Source organism: Schistocerca gregaria, chromosome 3, assembly GCF_023897955.1.
Source record: "Schistocerca gregaria isolate iqSchGreg1 chromosome 3, iqSchGreg1.2, whole genome shotgun sequence".
In the NCBI taxonomy this organism is placed as follows: Eukaryota; Metazoa; Arthropoda; class Insecta; order Orthoptera; family Acrididae; genus Schistocerca; species Schistocerca gregaria.
Window position 1 is genome coordinate 833,729,662 of NC_064922.1, and position 22,361 is coordinate 833,752,022.

The 22,361-nt window shown below is 43.9% G+C and overlaps 1 protein-coding gene across 1 annotated transcript in view; it reads left to right on the top strand.

Annotated features, from left to right (window-relative positions):
• The window catches only part of LOC126355986 (delta-sarcoglycan), a 390,788-nt gene that overhangs the window by 24,518 nt on the left and 343,909 nt on the right, over positions 1-22,361 (top strand). The gene's annotated exons all lie outside the window — the stretch shown is intronic.

Consider the following 22,361-nt stretch of genomic DNA (forward strand, 5'->3'; position numbering starts at 1 on the left):
TACTGGGTGCCTTGCCGCGTAACGCAAGACCCTGAACAGCAACGGAGGACCGTCTGCGCTGATCGTGACAGTTTTTTGTCGAACACAGTCACAGCCTATAAAACATGGGTTCGTTTCTTCGAAACGGAAACATAACGGCACCATGCAGTGGCGCTACACTACCTCTCTGAAAAATGTCAAAGCCGTAGCCTCATCTTGTAATGTCATGCCGATGGTCTTCTCTTACTCTGAAGCGGTTGTTGTATGTAATTTTCCCATTCATGGTGCAACGGTCAACTCTGTACTGTACTGTGCTACCCTCAGGAAAATGATGAAGTGACTTTAGGGTGGAGGTCGCCACAAAATTACAAACGAACTTCTTGTCCGTAACAACGCAAGCCCCCACCCAAGTCTGCGCATCCGGCAGGAGCTCAGAAAACTTCATGGGACGGACGGTTCTTCGTCATCCATCTTGCAGGCTAGGATCTCTCACCTTCAATCTGTTTGGAGTCACAAAAAATATGCACTCCGCAGGCTGCAGTACTTGGATGATAGCGAGGTTATTTGTTCAACAAGACGTTGACTCCGAAGTCGACCAACACAGCGGTACCATGCCGACGTACAGGCCCTACCAGTAAGGTGGCATGACGTTGTCGCATTGAATGGATATTATGTTGAAAATAGGGTTTTGTAGCCAAAAGCATGAGGAATAATACGACGTGCTTGAATGATGAATACAACCAACTTGCTTTCGAAAAAAAGTGAGGCATTACTTACAGAACACCATTCGCAATTCTTTCGTATTCACCCTTCAATGCTACGGATTTTTCGAACACCTTTATTAGAGAAGTGCCCGCATCTCGTGGTCGTGCGTCAGCCTTCTCGCTTCCCACGCCCGGGTTCCCCTGTTCGATTCCCGGCGGGGTCAGGGATTTTCTCTGCCTCGTGATGACTGAGTGTTGTGTGCTGTACTTAGTTTAGTTAGGTTTAAGTAGTTCTGAGTTCTAGGGGACTGATGACCAAAGATGTTAAGTCCCATAGTGCTCAGAGCCATTTGATTAGAGAAGTCTGTGTCTTGGCTCTTCAGGAAACGTGTCACCTGAAAAACCAACCTGTCGTCATTCCGGAAATGTCTGGCACACATTCAAGTTTTCATTGAAGAAAAGAGGAAGAAGTCTCTTTGTGCCATGTCAGTAGAACATAGATAGCGATTGAGCAAAAATTATACCTTCCAGAGATTCAGCATGTGTCAGTGCATCCTGTGCAGAATAAGGTGGTGTGTCGTAATGGAGGAGAAACATCCCCTTCGACAGCTCTAGGCGGCACTTCGTCTCGATAGCCTCCCGTGACATCATCAGAAGATTTTGAAGGCATGTTGCTGTAACGGTTTGCCCATTACTAGTAGTTCTTCATGGAAGTCCCCAACAACATTCACCATCACCTAGCCCAATGAAGACTGGATCTTTGCTTTATTCGTCGGTCGTGAAGGCACGTGTTTGCAGTGCTTGTTTGCTCCGTTTTCTCGGGTCGTAGTGATACACTCACCAGTCGTCGGTGGTTGTTAGGCGGTAAAGACGTCTTCTGGAATGGCCTGATGCAATTGTTACTTTTCCGCTTTGCCTTGTTTCAGAGAATTCTGTAAGGAAAGCGACCTGTCGCGAAGTCCATCGGACAACGAGTTGTGTCGTTTTCAGAATGTCGTGCAAGAGGCTGCAAACAGTGTAATCACTGATTTCCATGTTTTCCACCAACGCCTTGATCATGACATACCTGTATTCGATCACCACAGCGAGTACTTCTCTTACGATTCCTGGTTTTTTACAGGCAGATGATCTGTCGTCTCCTTCTTCATCATTCCGAGTAGTTCACCAAACGAGACGCATTTTCCTTGCCTTACACTGCGGCATATCGTAATAAATTTTTGTCGTACACTTTCACCAACTGAGTATGAATTGTTGCACTCTTGTGTTGCTATAAATGCACAAAATAAATTACTCCACCATACTGCACTTCATGAATGGGCTCCGCCAATTTGTTTTGGATCCTGTAACGATTTTGTGGTGCACTGTGTCGCCGGTGTTTCGATGTGTTCCAGGACTGAACATATGTACCTCCATACAAATAATACATTGATTCAGGATCATTATTATTTCTATGTGATAATTAGCACTTTATCATGAGGCCCTCTTGTAGTGCAAAGCTCAGTCACCGTCTAAAGCTTGTATGCTGTTGACGTGTTCCAAACCGTGTGTCAGACTTGCAGTAGGTAACTGGAACCTGTGCATTCGCAGCAGAAGAAAATTTAATACCGGCGCCGCAGTAGCAATTTAGAGCAAGAAAGAACAGCGTACTGTTTCTGTGTTTTTTTTATTGTGCTATGTGTGTGTGAAATGTACTGAAATTCATCACAGTACGGATCTCTCGCATTATGATTCATGTATTCACTGCAGCAGCTAGATGAACCTAGTCGTAATTCGCAACTGGCTTTATGTTGCTGGAAGGTGCCTTTTGACTCCAATAGATGCTGAAGCTGCCGGAATCTTATCAGCTGGCTGCCAAGTGACAAATTTGGAAATTTGTGGTAAGGTCATATGGGACCAAACTGCTGAGGTCATCGGTCCCTAAGCCTACACTCTACTTAATCGAACTTAAACTAACTTACGCTATGGACAACACACATACCCACGCCCGAGGGAGGAGTCGAACGTCCGACGTGGGGAGCCGCATGGACTGTGACAAGACGCCTCAGAGCGGGCGGCTACACTGCGCTGCGCCAAGTGACAATATAAGTCATTACAGAAACCTTAAACGTTACTCATGGTACCATATATCACTATAGGTACTATCTCTTGTTGTTCCACGTGAATGAAACACAGAAATGAAGCAGCTGTATGTTTACCCCTGTGAACGACTTCTACGTTCAATAGACGCGTAGCTTTTAGCTTCTCTCTGAAATCGTTATTTTGTTTAATACATTCTTTCATTACCAAGAACTAGAAACGAAATGAGAACGAGAGAGAGGAAAAAGGAATGGCCGCATGGTTACTTACAAAATCCGTAAAATTATCGAACACGGTCATGAAAAGAAAAGATCTGTCAGACCCATTATTGGTCTCGCGCTTGTAGGCGCGCGGTCCGGAACCGTGCGACTGCTACGGTCGCAGTTTCGAATCCTGCCTCGGGCATGGATTTGTGTGATATCCTTAGGTTAGTTAGGTTTAAGTAGTTCTAAGTTCTAGGGGACTAATGACCACAGCAGTTGAGTCCCATAGTGTTCAGAGCCATTTGAACCATTTTTAGACGCATTATTTCGCAGAAAATTACAGAATTTTGAAGCTAGACAAGACGCGAGGACAGATATCAGCAATAGTAATTATCGATCAAACAAAAGCGGCTTCTGCCAACAGTGCCACAAAAACCATGTAAATTACTGTCTGCTGATGTTGTGTTGCGGCATGACACTTTTAGGCCTAGCGTGAGCAATGTGAAAGTTACGGCTACGATTTCCTCTGTGTCTGTGTGAGTACCGCAACCACTATCCTACCATCCTCACCGAATACTGCAGAGACTGATTTTCATGTGTTCAAATTACTCGAATAAGTAATGAACAGCAGTATTTTTTTATGAGAGGATTCAATATAGTCTTCTGGAATGTTTGGGCGGAACCGAAGCGAATGGATTCTATAAAACGTGAGGCGTTACGTGAGTCGGCGCTTGCTGATATCATTAAGAATGAATACTATGCTAATTATTACAAATTTATACGATAATTAACCTTTTCGATTAAATGCTCATCTTACTGCACACGGATTTCATCCATAGCCTACCTTAAAAGATACACAATCCTGAGTCAGAATATTACACGATATAATTTGCTGTATACTCTTACCTGTCAAACGGTATTCCAAGCGTCGTCCTTGAATTTGGATACAATGCTGCACTCGGCTTGGCGATAGGTTGCGGGTTCTTTCAGACACCCCTGGATCATCTCGTATAGCTCTACAAGCCTGTATAATGGGCTACTCCAGTTCGTCAACCGTATCGACGGCGATGCTGTGCAGTTAACTTTTGCATTGTCTGCTAACAGAAAAGTCTAGATGGTTGAGATCGGCTGATCTTTGTGGCCAAGGCGAATCGCCTGCTCGAGATATACATCTTGAACGTAACGGTGCGTTAGATGTCGTCTCGCATCTGCTACACAATGTACCACATGACCGAACCATGGGCAACAGGTGAAACCTGTGTCTAACCAGAGTTTTTTCACCATCCTCTTCCTGTTTTTCGGAGGAAAAATCTGAAGTAATATTTATTCTGGAAGCAGAAGTTGCACAACTGTGTCAGTTGTATCGGGCATCTAAGAATCGTCAAGCGCATTTTCTCTGGTATTTGCACAAATATCTTCAACTTCGTTTGTGCAATGTGTAGCTGCACTCAACCCAAACGAATACTGCTCATTACGTCATTCAATCAGTGCCCATTGTTAATGGAAATCGTCTGTTTTTTTTAGATTACAAACAAAATTATATTTTAAGTGAAATTTTACGTGCCTATTCGATTGAGCAGTCCGAAATTATCACATGAAACGAGAAGATTTCCATTATCAGTCACTGTTTATTTCCACAGCGCTAAACTTCCATCACCAGGTGGATTTGCGTGTAATCGTAAGACCTGTGTCTCTATTGTTACGACTTTGAGGTAATCTGTGATACTGTGTAGCGGATATATATCTAAAAACGAGATCCTCGTCAGGCCGTGAAGGCCACAGAGGTGTCTACCGGTCGCCGCGTCATCCTCTGCCTTGCTGCGTCATACGGATGTGGTATGGAGAGTCATGTGGTCAAACACACCGCTATTCCTGCAGTCTTGCAGACTTTTCAGACCGCAGAGCCGCTACTAGTCGGTCAAATAGCTCCTCAACTGGCATCCAGAGGCTGGGTGCAACCTGTACCAGTCCTCTCACCAAGGAAAAGTTATTGACAGTACCGGGAATCGAACCACGGTCTTTCGCACGACAGTCATCTATACTGACATTTCAGCTACGGAGGCAAACCAGATATGTATCTGCATATCCTTAATTCCTTGTCAGTGTATTAATCTCACATTTACTTAGTTATAATATGTGACAAATATGAGCCTAAGAAACCTACAGCTATGGCATAACCAAAACTTACACCCTCTTCTGTCACTCATTTCATCATCTATCGCTGAATCCCAGCCCACATTCTTATTAATTTGTAATTCTGCCACTGTTGACAACACAATTGTTACACTTAATGTTTGCAATATGTCTCCTGGTTGCATAAATGATTACAACAGATTTAAATGTATAAACGTAGAACAAAAAATCTGAGTACTTTGTATTTACTGTCACATATCTGTTCATCTACTCAACCGCACATTTCCAAATGGCTCTGAGCACTATGGGGCTTAACATCTGAGGTCATCAGTACCCTAGACTTAGAACTACTTAAATATTACTAACCTATCACACACATCCATGCATGAGGCAGGATACGAACCTGCTACCGTAGCAGCACCGTGGTTCCGGACTGAAGCGCCTAGAATCGCTCCGCCACAGCGGCCAGCACAGATTTCCACTATGGTTTAATACTTACCCCGAAATAACCGTTCCGTTTTGCTGTATGTTATTTGTAGTTTCAAACGCTGTTTCTATTTCTGTTATATGTTCGTTGCAAAAAAATAAATAAATAAATAAAATAAAAAAATTCAAATGTGTGTGAAATCTTATGGGGCTCAACTGCTAAGGTTATCAGTCTACAAGCTTACGCACTACTTAACCTAAGTTATCCTAAGGACAAACACACTCACACCCATGGCCGAGGGAGGACTCGAACCTCCGCCAGGACCAGCCGCACAGTCCATGACTGCAGCGCCCGAGACCACTCGGCTAATCCTACGCGGTTGTTCGTGGCATTAATTTCTAGATACCACCTATCTCTACAAAGTATGACAGTTTACATGTGACGTATTACGACAGAGAAAGGTCTCTGTGACCTCTGGAACTATTCAATTTTAGTTGCTTTATTTCACTTTTACGTTTACGTTCTGTATTGAGACCAACACATCCAAAGAGGCACGTCGTGAAATAGTGTTTTGTTTCTCGACTAGACACTGCCACAGGTTACCCAAAATTCGTAATACAATACACATGTCCTATTAATACACACAAATCTACCTCATGGCGGGGGTCTAAACCATTCAAAAGCGTCGTCGAGACAAACAGTGACCGTTAACAGTATATTTGTTACATCGTTCGATATAAATAACGTGTGCGGTAAAAACTAAAGTAAAGCATTCGCATTTAAAATTCCTGAATTAATCTAATGTTACATCTGTTTAGTTGATACGTGTAAACAGTGGGAGTAAAACACGATGAATTATCAGTACACCTGCAACGTCGGTATTGCGCTGATCCACTTTCAATGCTACTCCCATGCAGTGGTGCTGCTCAGTCGCTACTGGAGTACTCCTCTGTTAATCTCTACATATGAAGTGCAATGTCCTGAGGGACTGGTTCACTGACTCATCTTCTCCCAGCCTAAACCGCTAAGAACAGAAACTTGAAATTTGGAGAACCCGTGGATCTAATACTGTAGCCGTCGTTTAGGAAGAGATTTTCCGAAATTCCAACACTAAGGCGGTGGAATAGGAGATGTAGGTTTCCCTAAAAAAAAATTAGTTGCCGTTAAGGCAGTTTTGAAGATAGACCTAGGGAAATTGGTATTCGGTTTTCCCTCAGAAATAAAGAAGTACGTCTTCCAGCATTTCTGAAAGTTTAACTTATGGGGGTGAAGTAGCGGGTGAAGCTTCTTTTTGAAATTGTATCATTATTAAAAAACTACTAAAGTATTTTTAAAGCTACATCTATGATCATTGGTATTTAACTTTTCAGTTACAAATAAAAATATACGTGTTTCAGTGTTTTTGGAAACTGAACCGCTGGGGGGTGAAATGCGAGATGAGATTTTTGTGGCGTTATTTTTAAAGCTAAATCTATGAAAATTTAAATTTTTCTTCTAAGTTAGAAATAAAAAATACGTGATTCACTGTTTTTGGACATTTTACCCAATTAGGAGTGAAATGGGGGATGAAAGCCTTTATGCAACTATTCTATTGTAGAAGCATTTTTGAAGCTACATCTACGAAAATTTATATTTGGCTTCTCTGTCAGAAATAAAACTTAAGATGTCCCTCTTTTTGGAAATACAACCCCAAAGGAGGTGCAGTAGGGGGTGAAATGTTTTATGAAAATATTTCACAGCGAATACATTTTTAAAGCTAAATCTTGGAAAACTGGTGTTTGGTTTGTCGGTTAGAGATGAAAGAATACGTGTTTCACAGTTTTTGGAAATTAAACCCCTAAGGCTGTGAAATAATAGGGGGTGAAAGGTTTTATGAAAATATTTGATAGCCAAAACAGTTTTAAAGCTAAACGTTTGGAAATTGGTGTTTGGTTTCTCTGTTAGATCGAAAAAAAAAGTGTTTCACTGTCTTAGGAAGGTGGTGAAACAGTGTTAGATTTATTCACTGACACATCATCTCCCAGGCCAGATCGCTAAGAATGGAGACATGAAGTTTGTAGATGGTGTGGACCTCATACTGTAGGCATCATTTAAGAAGAATTTGTCCGAAATTCCACTCCAAAGGAGGTGAAATAGGGAAAAAAAGGAATTTTGAAAAAATGCGCTGGTAATTGTTTCTTCACTCAGAAAATAAAAAAACCGGTGTTTCAGCATTTTTGGAAATTCAACCACTAACGGTGGTAAAAAAGTGGATGAAAGATTGTTTGAATATAAGTAATGACGAAATAACTACTAAATGGTTTTTAAGGCTACATCTATGAAAACTGGTGTTCAACTTCCACGGTAGAATAAATAAATACTTGTTTCACTGTTTCTGTAAATTCAGTCCGTAAGGGAGTGTAATAGGGAATTAAAACTCTTAAGAAAATATTTCGTTAGATTAAAACATTTTAAAGCAAAATTTGTGAAAATTGATATTTCAGTTCTCGGTTAGACATAAATAAAGATGTGTTATGGGATGAAAGTTGCTGTGGAAATATCTCCAGAAGAACACGAAAATTATGATTAACATAAACTTTGGAATTCAGCTCCCTGAATCGATTTTTGGTCAGAATTACATTCGGAAAAGGCTATGCTTATGTGACCTTAAGCAGCGTTAAAAGCTTATAAGATGTTGGAACTTGGGAACAACGTAGAAATTCGATCAAATAAAAGCAAATAAATCTCTGAAGGTCATACGGTGTATGCGAGCAAAGCAGAGAGCGCTAAGCTGGTGCACATTAATAAAGCAACAGTCGGGCTGCACTGATACGGGACAGCTCTGCCGAATGGGAACATCAAATTCCCCCTTAAAAACCATTTTGCTTGTAATGGGAAACAAGCCGACGCTTTGGGATGAGTAGTATTCCTTTGAGGTTGACTCCAGCTACATACCGCACAAACAAAATTTCAGATAACTGTGGGAACACCTGAGGAAAATGCGCCTGACGCCTCTTGGGTGGAACACGTTTTACGCAGAAATGAAATCACCTGGTGGCTGATTTAGTATTCGCAATCCCATTTTCAAGCGCTCACTCACAAACACTCCGTTCTGTGAGAAATGTTCCGAGACTGATGTTTTCCATTGCGTATGGGCGTCCCTAGCGGAGTAATTATAGTGTCTCCTTTGAGTTACATCTGTAAACAGCGGATGTCCGTAGTTTCAAATAATTCCTACAGGCTGGCAGATAGCAGACCATAGTGGAACATCAAAACTGATTCTACGGAAGGCACTTGCCGCAAGAAACGTGCTGTTAATGGAATTCAATGATGACGAGACTTGCTGTTATCAGTACAAACGTACCATCGAACGACAAAGCCCAGATTGAGTATCTGATGATTCGCCAAGGCCGAAGAAGATGAGAGTTAAAAAGACAAAATTCATCCCATTTTGGACGACCCTCAAAATCATCGCACCTTAACTCTGTAAGTACTGCACGTGTGAGTGTATCTAGCTGGCCTTACCCCGTGTCTTCACTGGGTTGGTTTTCTAAACTGTATCTAGCACTGTTAGTAGTTGACGGTGGCGACATGCACTTCCTCCTGTCACCAGTGTTCCCTACCCTCTCCTGGGAACGGATTGTGTGCACCCCATCTGCCTGCATAAGATGTTACCCCTTGTGAAACCGTGAAAATATTTCCGGGGTGTCTGCAAATCGTGTAACTGAGGTGGGATATGGGTATTCATCTACTCATATGTATGAAACCGCCACAAATGCCACATCCACTATGGCCGCCACACCGACACCTGCAGTTATAGATTAGTGGGTGTGTTTGTACAACAATTTATTTGTTGTTGTTGTGGTCTTCAGTCCAAAGACGCCAATGATGTTCAAATGGCTCTGAGCACTATGGGACATAATATCTGAGGTCATCAGTCCCCTAGAACTACTTAAACCTAACTAACCTAAGGACATCACACACATCCACGTCCGAGGCAGGATTGGAACCTGCGACCGTAGCGGTCGCACGGTTCCAGACTGAGGGGGCCTAGAACCGTTCGGCCACTCCGGTCGGCACGGCAGTGATGCTTCTCTCGACGCTATTCTGTCCTGTGGAATCTTCTTCATATCCGGATACCTACAGCAACCTACATGCTTCTGAATCTGCATACTCTGTACATCTCTTGGTATTTCTCCACGATCTAACCCTCCATCCTTCCCCCCCAGTACTAAGTTGGTAATCCCTTGATGATTTCGAATGTGTCCTATCAACCGAGTCCTTGTCGTAGTCAAGCTGTTCCACACATTTCTGTCTCTCTTATTCCATGCAGTACCTCCTCTTAAGTTACCTGTGCACCCACCTAAGCTTCAGGATTCTCCTGCAGCTTCATGTTTTAAGAGTTCCTACTCTTATCTTGTTAGACTGTTTATCAGCGATGTTTAACTTCCATACTCTCCAGACAAATACCTCCAGAAAACACTTTCTAACACTTAAATCTATACTCTACCCTGACACTTTTCCATGCCATTGCCATTGCCACTCTGCATTTTATATCCTCTCTACTTCAAAAACTGTCAGTCATTTTGCTGTCCAAATGGCAAAATCTATGTACAGTTTTAAGTTTTTGTTCGTCTATCCTTGTGCCCGGAGGTCACGCGGTTTACAGTAGTTCGCTATTGTGACAAAATCAAACACCTTCAGCCGTTCTCGTGTTGTCGTGTATTTTGTAGGTACCAGTTCCGGCGCTTCAGTGCACCATCTTCAGCCTTTAGTCGTTGCGGGAGTGGTTATCACGATCAATATGTGGCCAACAACTGGCTGAGTTGACGTTGATGGATGGACAGGCATTACAGTTACAGATTGCCTGCGTAAACCAATTGTTGGGCACTGATGCACCATATATGTGGATAGTGATAACAACTTTTAGCAAGGGCTAAATCCTGAAGACGGTGCACTGAAGCTCCGAAACGGTAGCTACGCAATAAATGACACCATAAGGACGGCTGCTGGTGTTTCATTTTCTTACACTATTTTAAATGTCTCGTTCGGTAATATAATTCCCTCAGAAATACCTAATTTAATTCCACTACATTCTCTTATCCACAGCTTGCTTTTGTCGATATTCTTCTCTTATAATTCGTTTCAATACACCGTCCATCCATTACTAGAGAGGATTAACAAAGTACACAGAGAATGTTCAAAGAAGAGCTACACATTTTGTATAACCGCGAAATGGGGGATGGAGTGTCGCTGACATGATTCACGATTTGGGGTGGATACCGATAAAACAAAGACCTTTTTAATTTTCGACAGAATCGTCTCACAAATTTGAATCACCAGTTCACTCTTCAAACCTCAAGGCGTTAACAGCCACGTAATAACACTTAAAATCATTTTTCTTCGGCTTAAGCTAATATGTTACTTATTAATGGAATATAATACAATGGCAAAGGTAGTTGGGGGTAGAAAATCGATAAAACTACTCTGTAATGATAATACAGTACAGATTTTCACGACTGGTATATACAGCGTTAGTGATTTTAGATAAATAAGGATCAGGTTACTGATATGAGTTCGGCTGACGGTTGGTACACACAAGCCCAACGAGGGCAAACGAACGACAGCCAATGGATTTGGCCGGTAGTTGGCCGTCAACGCATCGGCTTTCGATCTGTCATATCACCAAACCAAGGGGTTGGGACCAAGGGATTCGCGCATGTGAAATCGCAGTTGGCTACGATAACTCGTGGAGGTTGCACCCATTTTGTTACTGTTATAAAGTAGTGTTTTAATAACAGTTTCACTGGCCAACATTAAGAGGGAAGAAAATGATTTAGCAGTTGTCGCATGTGCAGCATTTATTACACTGCAAGAAGCTGATCACCAGAAAAGAAGAGGACGTTGATGGCCGACCTCTCTCGTAAAAAAATAGGGAGCAGTGTGGTGAGACAAAATTAATGCCTCACCTCAAAGCTGAATTAGAGTATGGGCTATTTCACAGTTTTTGCGAATAAGAGCTACAGATTTCGAATTCTTATTGAGTTGTGTAGACCGTAAAATTACCGAAGATGGCACCTCTATTAGGAGTGCTCTATTTGCAGTAAAACGATACCTACAAAGATTCCCATTTCTTTCTCACATCGTCTACATTACTTTGTAACAGCTCACTTATTTCCCTCCAAGCGCCTATCCTTATGAAATTTTTTTTTATACAATCGCAGAACTTAAGTGTCACTTAAACATTCCCCTTCACGATAAAAATATCAGCTTTAATGCTGTATTCGTATTCCACTCTATAGTCCAATATGTTCAAACGCTATAATTACATATCCGACGAACAGACACAGCAAATGCCTACTGAGTTTACGAAGATTCGACCCGGCGTCCACACTAAAGGGTGGATGCCATGCCAAACTCACTGACAATGCTTCGAACTTACCGCCGGCAATCCGAGCAGCTATCAAGGCCAACTGCTTCATTGGCTCCGATTTGCCGCAAGGCATGGGAAAAACTTACCGGTGAAAACTGATACTGGTATTTTAGTTCTGAATAAGCGGTATTCTTCAGGATTTGTTTGGTCCTGATTATAACAGATACCTTTTTTTTTAATTTTTAATACTAGCCTTTTCTTTAGAAAATGGTATTTATCAGCTAAGATTAAACTGGGCTGAAATATCGCGTTATTATAGTAAGTGGGAAAAGCTATCAGTGCAATTGTAATGGCCATGCCGAGAGAAACGAGCAACAAACACGAGGTGTAAGATCTGGTACAGTCTTCCTGTGACAACAACGTTCTTGTTGCCGTGTGCCGTGGCTTAAGGTACACATGTACGTGCAGTGTGCAACACTTTCCCCCACCTGGCCTACAACGTAATTTCTCACTGTCGTTTCCGGACAACCGTTGTATTGCAGAATGGCAGCATCCCAGTCTGGAAAAATTGTCACCAAGTAACATAGCATTGAAGTAGAACATTTTATTTGCTTGAAAGATGCACGATTTGTCTACCATTTCTATGAAATAACAAATGAGGAAAGAAATTATTGCAGCAGTAATAAATTAAAAATTTAATAACAGTTCATTCAAGATATACAATATAAAGAGAAAGTACCTTATCTGCTGCCTGTGTCTGCGTGATTTGACATTACCTGCTTATAGCCCTTGAACACCGACAAACTAATACGAAGAACAGTCTTCAACCTCAGTTTACACCGTTCAGAACTGACAATTCGAAATGGCCAAATAGTGGCCTGACCTCCAATTGCAACATGATTTTAGAGCAAACCCTCAGATGATTAGAATCAGTAGGAGAATACTGATGACATTCTTCTACAGTATTCAACCACATAACACTTCTCGAGAACAGCAGCGAACGATGGAGAGCCGGAATTTTCTCTTATTTCCCAAAAAACTAAACTCCGTCTGAACAAGCCATGAAGGCCCTACGGTACCGACCGGTCGCCATGTCTTCCTCACCGCACAGGGGTCACTACATGCTAATATGGAGGGGCATGTCGTCAGCACACAGCTGTCCAGGCCGTACGTCAGTTTACAAAAGCGTTTTATTTCCCAAAAAAAATAAATGTTCAAAAGGCTCGACGTACTATGGGACTTAACATCTGAGGTCATCAGTCCCCTACACTTAGAACTACTTAAACCTAACTAACCTAAGGACATCACACACATTGATGCCCGAGGCAGGATTCGAACCTCCGGCCGTAGCAGCAGCTCAGCGCCCAGAAGCGCTCGACCACAACATCCGGCTTATTTCCCCAGTTAGTTCAATATTTTGATTCCATGTGTCTTGAAACGAAGAGTTAAATTTTTTCAGCATTTGTACATTTTCTACGTTTACTACAGAAAATAACAGGAATAAAGTATCTAAAACCGATATTTCAGAAACCGGTTATTTTGAGCGGTTTCAACATTCACCTGAAACTGCTGTTTTGGAAACCTGATTTAACAGAAAACCGTTTGTTTCAGCGATAACCGACATCCCTATTTGCCGCCAACACACGCTAAGCAAATTTCGGCCAGGAAATCCGCTGCTTGTAGTTCGTCGGCCTTCGTTGGCCTAGTGTGCATCCGCCTTTACTGAGTTTCTTTGAGTTTGCATATACCAAATGCTTAGGGTGAGGAGTTTGATGACAAGTATGATGCACAGTAGGAGGACTTGCACAGCAGCCTAATAGCCGCACAACAAAACTCATCACGGATGACACACTGCAATGTCCCAACTTGAACCAACAGATCGTTATATTTACAGACCGAACATGGAACCGTGACTAAGCTATGAAACACTGACGGGAAAGTGTTGAACAAGCAGCTTTGTTGAACGTGGTACGACTGCACACTACGGCACACTCGGCCTTCTTGCGAAAATCCTCCCGTTGAGCCCAGTGTGTGTGGCGTGACCGCCCGCTCCGGCTTTATTTGACTGCGGAGCGTGTCGCCGCGGCACGGTGTGACTGCCAGCCTGGCTCTCGGCCTCTGGCATACGTAGCGAGCCAGCGACGCAGCCGGCACCTGCTGGGGCGGGTCGGGGTGCGGCGGCGGCGGCGGCGGCGCCGCTATGACGTTGAGGGACGGCGGCGGGAATATTGCCGGCGCTCACGTGCGAAACAAATTGGGTCACGTGACCGGGGTGCGTGGCAGCGCTGAGCTTCGGTGCCTCAGTCCTCGGCCCTTAGCCCTGCCTTTACTAATGCCAAGTGCCAAGAGCTACCGGCAGGCACACTCCGCCCTAGTCTCGCCGGCAAAGACCTGAGCTCACCGTGGACACCAAGTGTTTGGCCTTAGTTCACGATGGTGTCAGCGGTTCAGGAAGTGGTATTTAATCCGTCACCATTATCTGCTTCTACTCTCTTTTCGTTATTAGAATACCTGTACTGACGTAGCTGCCGTGTTCAGTGACTTCTGCAGGGTGTTCGATAAGTTCCGCTCTGCCTCATAACGAACAAGCTACGAGCGTACGGAATCTCACGGCTAACAGACGAACTGTGTGACTGGACTGAAGAGGTTCCACAAACCAGAAAAAAGCGTGATGTTCTAAAAAAAGAGAAATCTTCAGGAGCAGCGGTAACTCAGGACGTACCCCAGCGAATCTTATACACTGAAGCGCCAAAGAAACTGGTGTAGGCACGCGCATTCTAATAAAGACACATGTAAACATGCAGAAATCGGAACTGTGGTCGGCAACGCCTATATAAAATAAAAAGTACCTGGCACTTCCGCAAACTGCTGCAGATTTCATTGGTGGACAAACAACAAGTGTCAGCGTGCGAACCATTGAACGAAACATCATCGATATGGGCTTTCGGAGCCGAAGACCCATTCATGTACCCTTGATGACTGCATGACACAAAGCTTCACGCCTAGTTGGGCCCGTTAACACCGACATTGCAGTGTTGGTAACTGGAAACATGCTGCCTGATCGGCCGAGTCTCGTTTCAAATTGCATCGAGTGGATGACGTGTACCGGTATGGAGACGACATCAGGAATTCATGGACCCTACGTATTAGCAGTGGACTCTTCAAGTTGGTGGAGGCTACGTAATGATGTGGGGCGTGAGCAGCTGGAGCGATGTGGGGCCCCTGACACGTCTAGATACGTCTCTGACAGGCGACACGTACGTAAACACCCTGTCTCATCACCTGCATCCACTGATGCCCACTGCGCATTCGGACTGACTTGGACAATTCCAGCAGGAGAGTGTGACACCCCACAAGTCCAGAATTCCTACAGAGTGGGTCCAGGAACAATTTCGCTGGCCACCCAGACTCCCCAGACATAAACATTAGTGAGCGTATGTGGGATGCCTTGCAACGTGCTGTCCAAAAGAGCTCTCCACCGCTCGTACTCTTACGGATTTCTGGACAGCCCTAATTGATTCATGGTGTCAGTTCCCTCCAGCACTACTTCAGACATTAGTCCAGTCCATGCCAGGTTGTGTTGCGGCACTTTTGCGTGTGCACGTGGACCCTACACGATATCAGTCAGGTGTACCAGTTTCTTTGTCTCTTCATTGTAGGACAATTCCTATTCGCAAAATGCATATATATAACGTCGCAAATTCCAAGGGGTTTTCTGCTGATGATGATGTTGCATGCAGAGAAGTCGCCACTCTATAACATTGTAGCGTAGTGCAAGAGGACCTGTGGAGGATCGAAACTTAGTACAGGAATCGGCAATTGCCCTCAGCGTAGACAAACGTAAAATATTGATCAAAAATAGGCAAAATGATTCATTGATTACACGATTCCAGAACAAAGACTGGAAGTATCACATCCAGGATATACACTACTGGCCATTAAAATTACTACACCACGAAGATGACGTGTTACAGTCGATAAAATTTAACCGAGAGGAAGATGATGCAGTGATACGCAAATTATTATCTTTTCACAGCATTCACACAAGGTTGGCGCTGGTGACAACCGCTACAACGTGCTGACATGAGAAAAGTTTCCAACTGGTTTCGCATACACAAACACCAGTCGTCCGGCGTTGCCTGGTGAAACGTTGTTGTGATATCTCGTGAAAGGAGGAGAAATGCGTACCATTACGTTTCAGACTTTGATAAAGGTCGGATTGTAGCCCATCGCGATTGTGGTTTTCGTATCGGGACACTGCCGCTCGAGTTGGTCAAGATCCAATGACTGTTAGCAGAATATAGAATCTATGGGTTCAGGAGGGTAATACGGAACGTCGTACTGGATCCCAACGGCCTTGTATCACTAGCAATCGAGATGACAGGCATCTTCTCCGCATTGCTGTAACGGATAGTGCAGCCACGTCTCGATCCCTGAGCGAACAGATGAGGACGTTTGCAAGACAACAACCATCTGCACGAACAGTTCAACGACGTTTGCAGCAGCATGGGCTATCAGCTCGGAGACCATGGCTGCGGTTGCCCTTGAAGCGTCATCACAAACGGGAGCGCCTGGGATGCTGTACTCAACGACGAACCTGGGTGCACGAATGCAAAACGTCATTTTTTCGGATGAATCCAGGTTCTGTTCACAGAATCATGATGGTCGCATCCATGTTTGGTGACATCGCGGTGAAGCGTGTGTTCGTCATCGCCATACTGGCGTATCACCCGGCGTGGTGGTACTGGGTGCCATTGGTTACACGTCTCAGTCACCTCTTGTTCGCATTGACAGCACATTGAACAATGGACGTTACATTTCAGATATGTTACGACCTGTAACTCTACCCTTCATACGCTCCCTGCAAAACCCTACATTTCAGGAGGATAATGCAGGACCGCATGTTGCAGGTGCTCTACGAGCCTTTCTGGATGCAGAAAATGTTCGACTGCTGCCCTGGCCAGCACATTCTCCAGATCTCTCACCAATTGAAAACGTCTGGTCAATGGTGGCTGAGCAACTGGCTCGTCACAATACGCTAGTCGCTATTCTTGATGAACTGTGGTATCGTGTTGAAGCTGTATGGACAGCTGTACCTGTACTCGCCATTCAAGCTCTGTTTGACTCAATGCCCAGGCGTGTCAAGGCCGTTATTACGGCCAGAGGTGGTTGTTCCGGGTGCTGATTTCTCAGGACCTATGCACCCAAATTGTGTGAAAATGTAATCACATGTCAGTTCTAGTATAATATATTTGCCCAATGAATACCCGTTTAACATCTTCATTTCTTCTTGGTGTATCAATTTTAATGGCCAGTAGTGATATAGGAATATGTGTACACCAGTTGTCGAATGACCACTTAAAATTTAATGGCACGTCAAGCAGAAGACAGACTGAGATTCATTGGAAGAATCCTCCCGAAATGTAGACAAATGCACTTTACAAAACCCTTGTTCTACCAACACACTGAGGTGACAAAAGTCATGGGATACCTTCTAGGATCGTGTCGGACGTCCTTTCGTCCGGTGCAATACAGGAATTCGACGCGACAGGGATTCAGTAACTCGTTGGAAGTCCCCTGCAGAAATACTGAGCCATGCACCTTCTATAGCCGTGTGTAGTAGCGGAAGCGTTGCCGTTGCAGAATTTTGTGCACAAACTGACTTCTCGATTATGTCCCATAAATGTTCGATACGTGGCTAAATTATTCGCTCGAGTTGTCCAGAATCTTATCGTAGCATTCGCGATCAATTGTGACCCACTGACATGGAGCATTGTCGTCCATAAAACTTACATCGTTGTTAGATGCAAATTGTCTCCAGTTAGCCCAACATAACCACTTTCAGGCACTGGTCGGTTCAGTTGAACCAAAAGGCCCAGTCGACTCCATGTAAACGCAGCCCTCACCATTACGCATCCACTACTAGCTTTCACAGTCCCTTCTTGACTTATTGGGTCCATGGCTTCGTGGGAATTCCACCATCAACTCTCAGCCACTGAAATCAGTTCTCACCTGACCAAGACACGGTGTTCAACATCTACATCTACATCGATACTCCACAATCCAACACACTGCTCGAGGGGGAGGGTATCCCATACCACTACCAGTCATTTCCCTTCCAGCTCCATCTGCAAAGAGAGCGAGGAAAAGCGACTGCCTATATTCCTCCATGTGAGCACTAATTCCTCCTATCTTTACGCACAGTGTATGTTGGAGACAGCAGAATCGTTATATAGTCAGCTTCAAACGGCGGCTCTCTAAATTTTCTCAATTTTGTTCCTCGAAATGAATATCCCATTTGAGTTCGAGAAGCATCCCTGTAACACCTGCGTATTGTTCGAATGTACCAGTAAAAAATTTAACACCCCACCGCTGAATTGCTGTGATGTCTTCCAAATCCTACTTGGTAAATATCCCAAACATTCGAGCAGTACTGAAGAAGAAATATGCGGTCTCCTTTACAGATGAACCACACCTCCCAGGTTTCTCCCAATAAATCGAACTCGACCACTCGCCTTTCGCACTTACATTCCTCACATGCTCGTCCATTTCATATCACTTTGCAACGCTGCACGCAGATACCTAAACAACGTGACTGTGTCAAGCAGACACTGCCTAATGCTGTATCCGAACAACCTTGTCGTACACCACAGCATGGTCAGCATACAACCACAGACTTCTGCCCACCCTGTCCACCGAATCATTTGTGTATAGCGAGAATAATAACGGCCCTGTCCCACCTCCCTGGGGCACTTCTGATGATATCCCTGTCTTTGATGAATACTCACCGTCGAGGACAAGATAGTCTCCGACCCACTCACATATTTGTGAACCTCCGATGGTGTAGAGTTCAACCGATACGTTCACCAACCCAGGAGAGGAGCTGCAGGCAATGTCGAGCTGTTAGCAAAGGCACCCGCGTCGGTCGTCCTCTGTCGTAACCCCTTAACGCCAAATTTCGCCGCATTGGCCTAACGGATAGGTTCGTTGTACGTCTCACGTTGATTCCCGCGTTTATTTCAAGCAGTATTGCATCTTAGCACCGACAATTCAACGCTTACACCGCTGCTCTCTGTCGGTAAGTAAGGACCGTTGGCCACCGATGGTGAGAGATGTAGCCTGAAATGTGGTGTTCTCAGCATACTTTTGACACTGTGGATTTCCGAAAATCGAATTCGTTAACGATTTCCAAAATAGACTGTCCCATGTGTGTAGCTGCAACTACAATTCCGCGATCAAAGTTTATTCATTCTTGTTGTACGGCCAGAATCACGTAGGAAACCTTTCAACACGAATCAACTGAGTACAAATGACAACTCCACCAATGCACTGCCCTTTTATAAATTCTCTACGAGATACTGCCGCCGCATGTGTACGTGCATATTGATATTCCATGATTTTTGTCATCTCTTCGTATTCCAATGCATATTTTACTATTAGTGATAAATTACTCCAAACAGAATCGAGAAGTAACCAGCCAGCGAGACGTAAAAGTGAACGACCAAACAAAACTCTTTTCGGGAGACAGAAATGGCAAACCTTATATTCTTTCGAAGAATTCTAACGCAGAAGAAGAGAAAATAAAATAAGAATTGAAGTAAATAATTAATTAACTGAAGGTACAGCCATTAAATGAATAGGTAATCCTTCGGAAGCAGGGTTGTCTTTGTCGCCTTAGAGAATCCTACGAAAAGCGTTGCAATGCAATCCTCTTGAAGAAAGGAGGGTGGAAAGGCCGAGGAAAAAATGGTGAGTCAGCAGAGAACCGTAAGATCAAATCCTGAAACATCAGACAAAGAAGAAGTAGAATCCCAAGCAAATAAATTTCAACGAGAGTAGCGGTAGTTTAAAAAATATTGCTAGGCCAATTCTTTACTAATGTATGTCAGTGTGGAAATCCTACCAGTAGAAGTAACCGGGGAGGTAGAGAAAATAAAAAGAATCGATATTTGGTGTGCATCACATAAATGTGAGGAACGTTATACACAGCTATGCGTTTCGGGAGTCAAACTCCCGTCTATTGGCTTTCTCCGTCCAAACCTTCATAAAAACACACTTAAAAGCACAAAATAATCATGATATGAAATGAAATAAATATATTCGGTCATAAAAATCTTGTCTTACTTTAGAAACTAGAACTGGCAGGAGTATATAGGAAGTAGCGTGCGTCATGAGATGCGAAGCATAATACACTGCTGGGAATAAAAGCTACTTCACCATTTTAGAGGTTTCCTATTCATTCAAGAATTATTCTTGCAACAATGCATGTTGAGTACATGAAATGACTACGTTGACAGAAAAATAACATAAGAAGTTCTGAGGTAACAGTTATCGACCCATGCTGAAAAACCTGTATCAGTACGTGGTGTAGCCTCCAAATGCAGCAGTGCAGGCACTAACTCTGGCATACAGTCGCTCGTAGAAAAGGTAAATACTGTGCTGCGATATGTTATGCCACACCTGCTCGACCTGTTCACGTAATTCTGTAAGGGTTGTTGGCTGACAAGTCTCACGTGTCACTTCTTGTCCCATCATATATCGAAGGTGCTATATTGCAGACAAGTCCGCAGTTTATACTGGCCAGAGAACTTGCTGCACGCCTTCAATAGCACGTTGAGTTTCACGGGCAGTGTGTGGGCGAGCGTTAGCCTGTTGGACCCACACATCACCTTTCCGTTGCAAAAACGACCAAAGAATGAGTGTAACAACATTCTGCACGTACCGAGCGCTGATTATCGTTCCCTCAAGAAACACCAAAAGTAAACGGGAGTTGTAGCTTATCGCACCCCGGACTTTAAGGCCAGGGACAGCGCCAGTGTGTCTAGGATAGATGCGCTCTACGAGACCGCTCACCGTGTCTATGTTGGGAGCGCAGGCAGAATCTGATTTCATCGCTGAAGACTACGGCGCGCCATTCCATCTTCCAAGTAATCCTCTGACAGGACGAGTCGAGCCGTACAATTCGATGCTGTGGTGTGAGTGGAAGATGGGCTAGAGATGGGCGTGCCCGTAGTCCCATTGCTACTAACCGGTCCGAAACAGTTCGTATTGACACGTCTCGGCTCACAAGTCCTCTTATCTGTGCTGTGGTAGTTGTACGATCTGCCACTGCTGCCCTTACAATACGGCGGTCCTGGCGTGCGTCTGTACTGCGTGGATGTCCAGAACATGGTTCACGGGTATGAGAATGTTCACGTGAGCGCTGATACAAGCATCGTCGCACAACTGACGCAGCATGTCCTCCTTGTGTGTCAGTTCTCCGGAAAGACCATACCGCCGCTCGAAAGGCCACAATTTGACCTCTTTGGAACTCTCTCAGTTGGCTGTAGGAAGCACGAGTGCGTCTCCGTAGCATGGTCGCCTGCTTGTTTCACACGTTTTTACCACACTGGAACCTCTGGCTGTGGGCATTCCCTATCGAAGCGAAGACACAGATGTCGCTCTGGTAGCTATGCCACTAAGCTGTCTGTTGGCGGACGACGATGAAGCTATTATCAGTACATCTGGTACCCTCAAGGTGGCATATGCCGCCATCGTGCCAAAATCGACTGGCAGAAGAACAAATTTACCATCATAAAAATATTTTATATATAATTACTGATAATTAAAAGACCAAACACTTGAATTTTCCCGAAAATGTATGTCTCCGTTCTTTTCCGAAATCCTGTGCACCTGTATTGAGAAGTGCTTTGCACCTAAACGCTTCGATCTGCAGACATTGGTTTCAGGGACTAGCAACAGGCTTGGAAACTCAAGTCAAAGATCGATACGCAACTTTATTCAATAAAACAATGAGTTATAATATGCCAGTATATGAGGCTAATGCACGATAAATCGTCAGATTTGCTTTCGATACTGATGATGAAGTCCCATACTCCTTAACAGAGCGTAGTGGGCGATGTGGGAGACCCGCACCGCTGTACTAGACAAAGTCCTAGCGATGGTGGTTTGCCATAAACTTCCTCCGATCGTAATGGGGATGAATGATGATGATGCAGACGACACAACAACACCAAGTCATCTCGAGGCAGATGAAAATCCCTGACCACGCCGGGAATCGAACCCGGGACCACGTGCTCGGCAAGCTAGAACGCTACCGTGAGACGACGAGCTGCGGACTTCCGCTATTACAAATTGTTGAATAATATTTATCATAGAAACAGGAAACTATAAATTAAAATGTGGTTTGCAGCATCGAATGGATATAATTTTTTTTCCGTCCACAAAGAGTCTTCAGATTTTCTAAGTAAAACCGAAGCAGTTGACAGTTTGAGTAAATTCCGAAATTTGAATGGAAATCATATGTATCGAAAACTAGCTATTTTCGATTGAATATATTTTAGTAGCAAGTTCTCGTTCGTTATGAGTCAAATAAGAACAAGTTTGAAGGCGATTGATGAAGTTATCAATTTGCCTATACAAATAAATGTCACATCATGTTTCTCGTAAAAATAAAAATTAGTGAAGAGCCACTTTAAACTCTCATG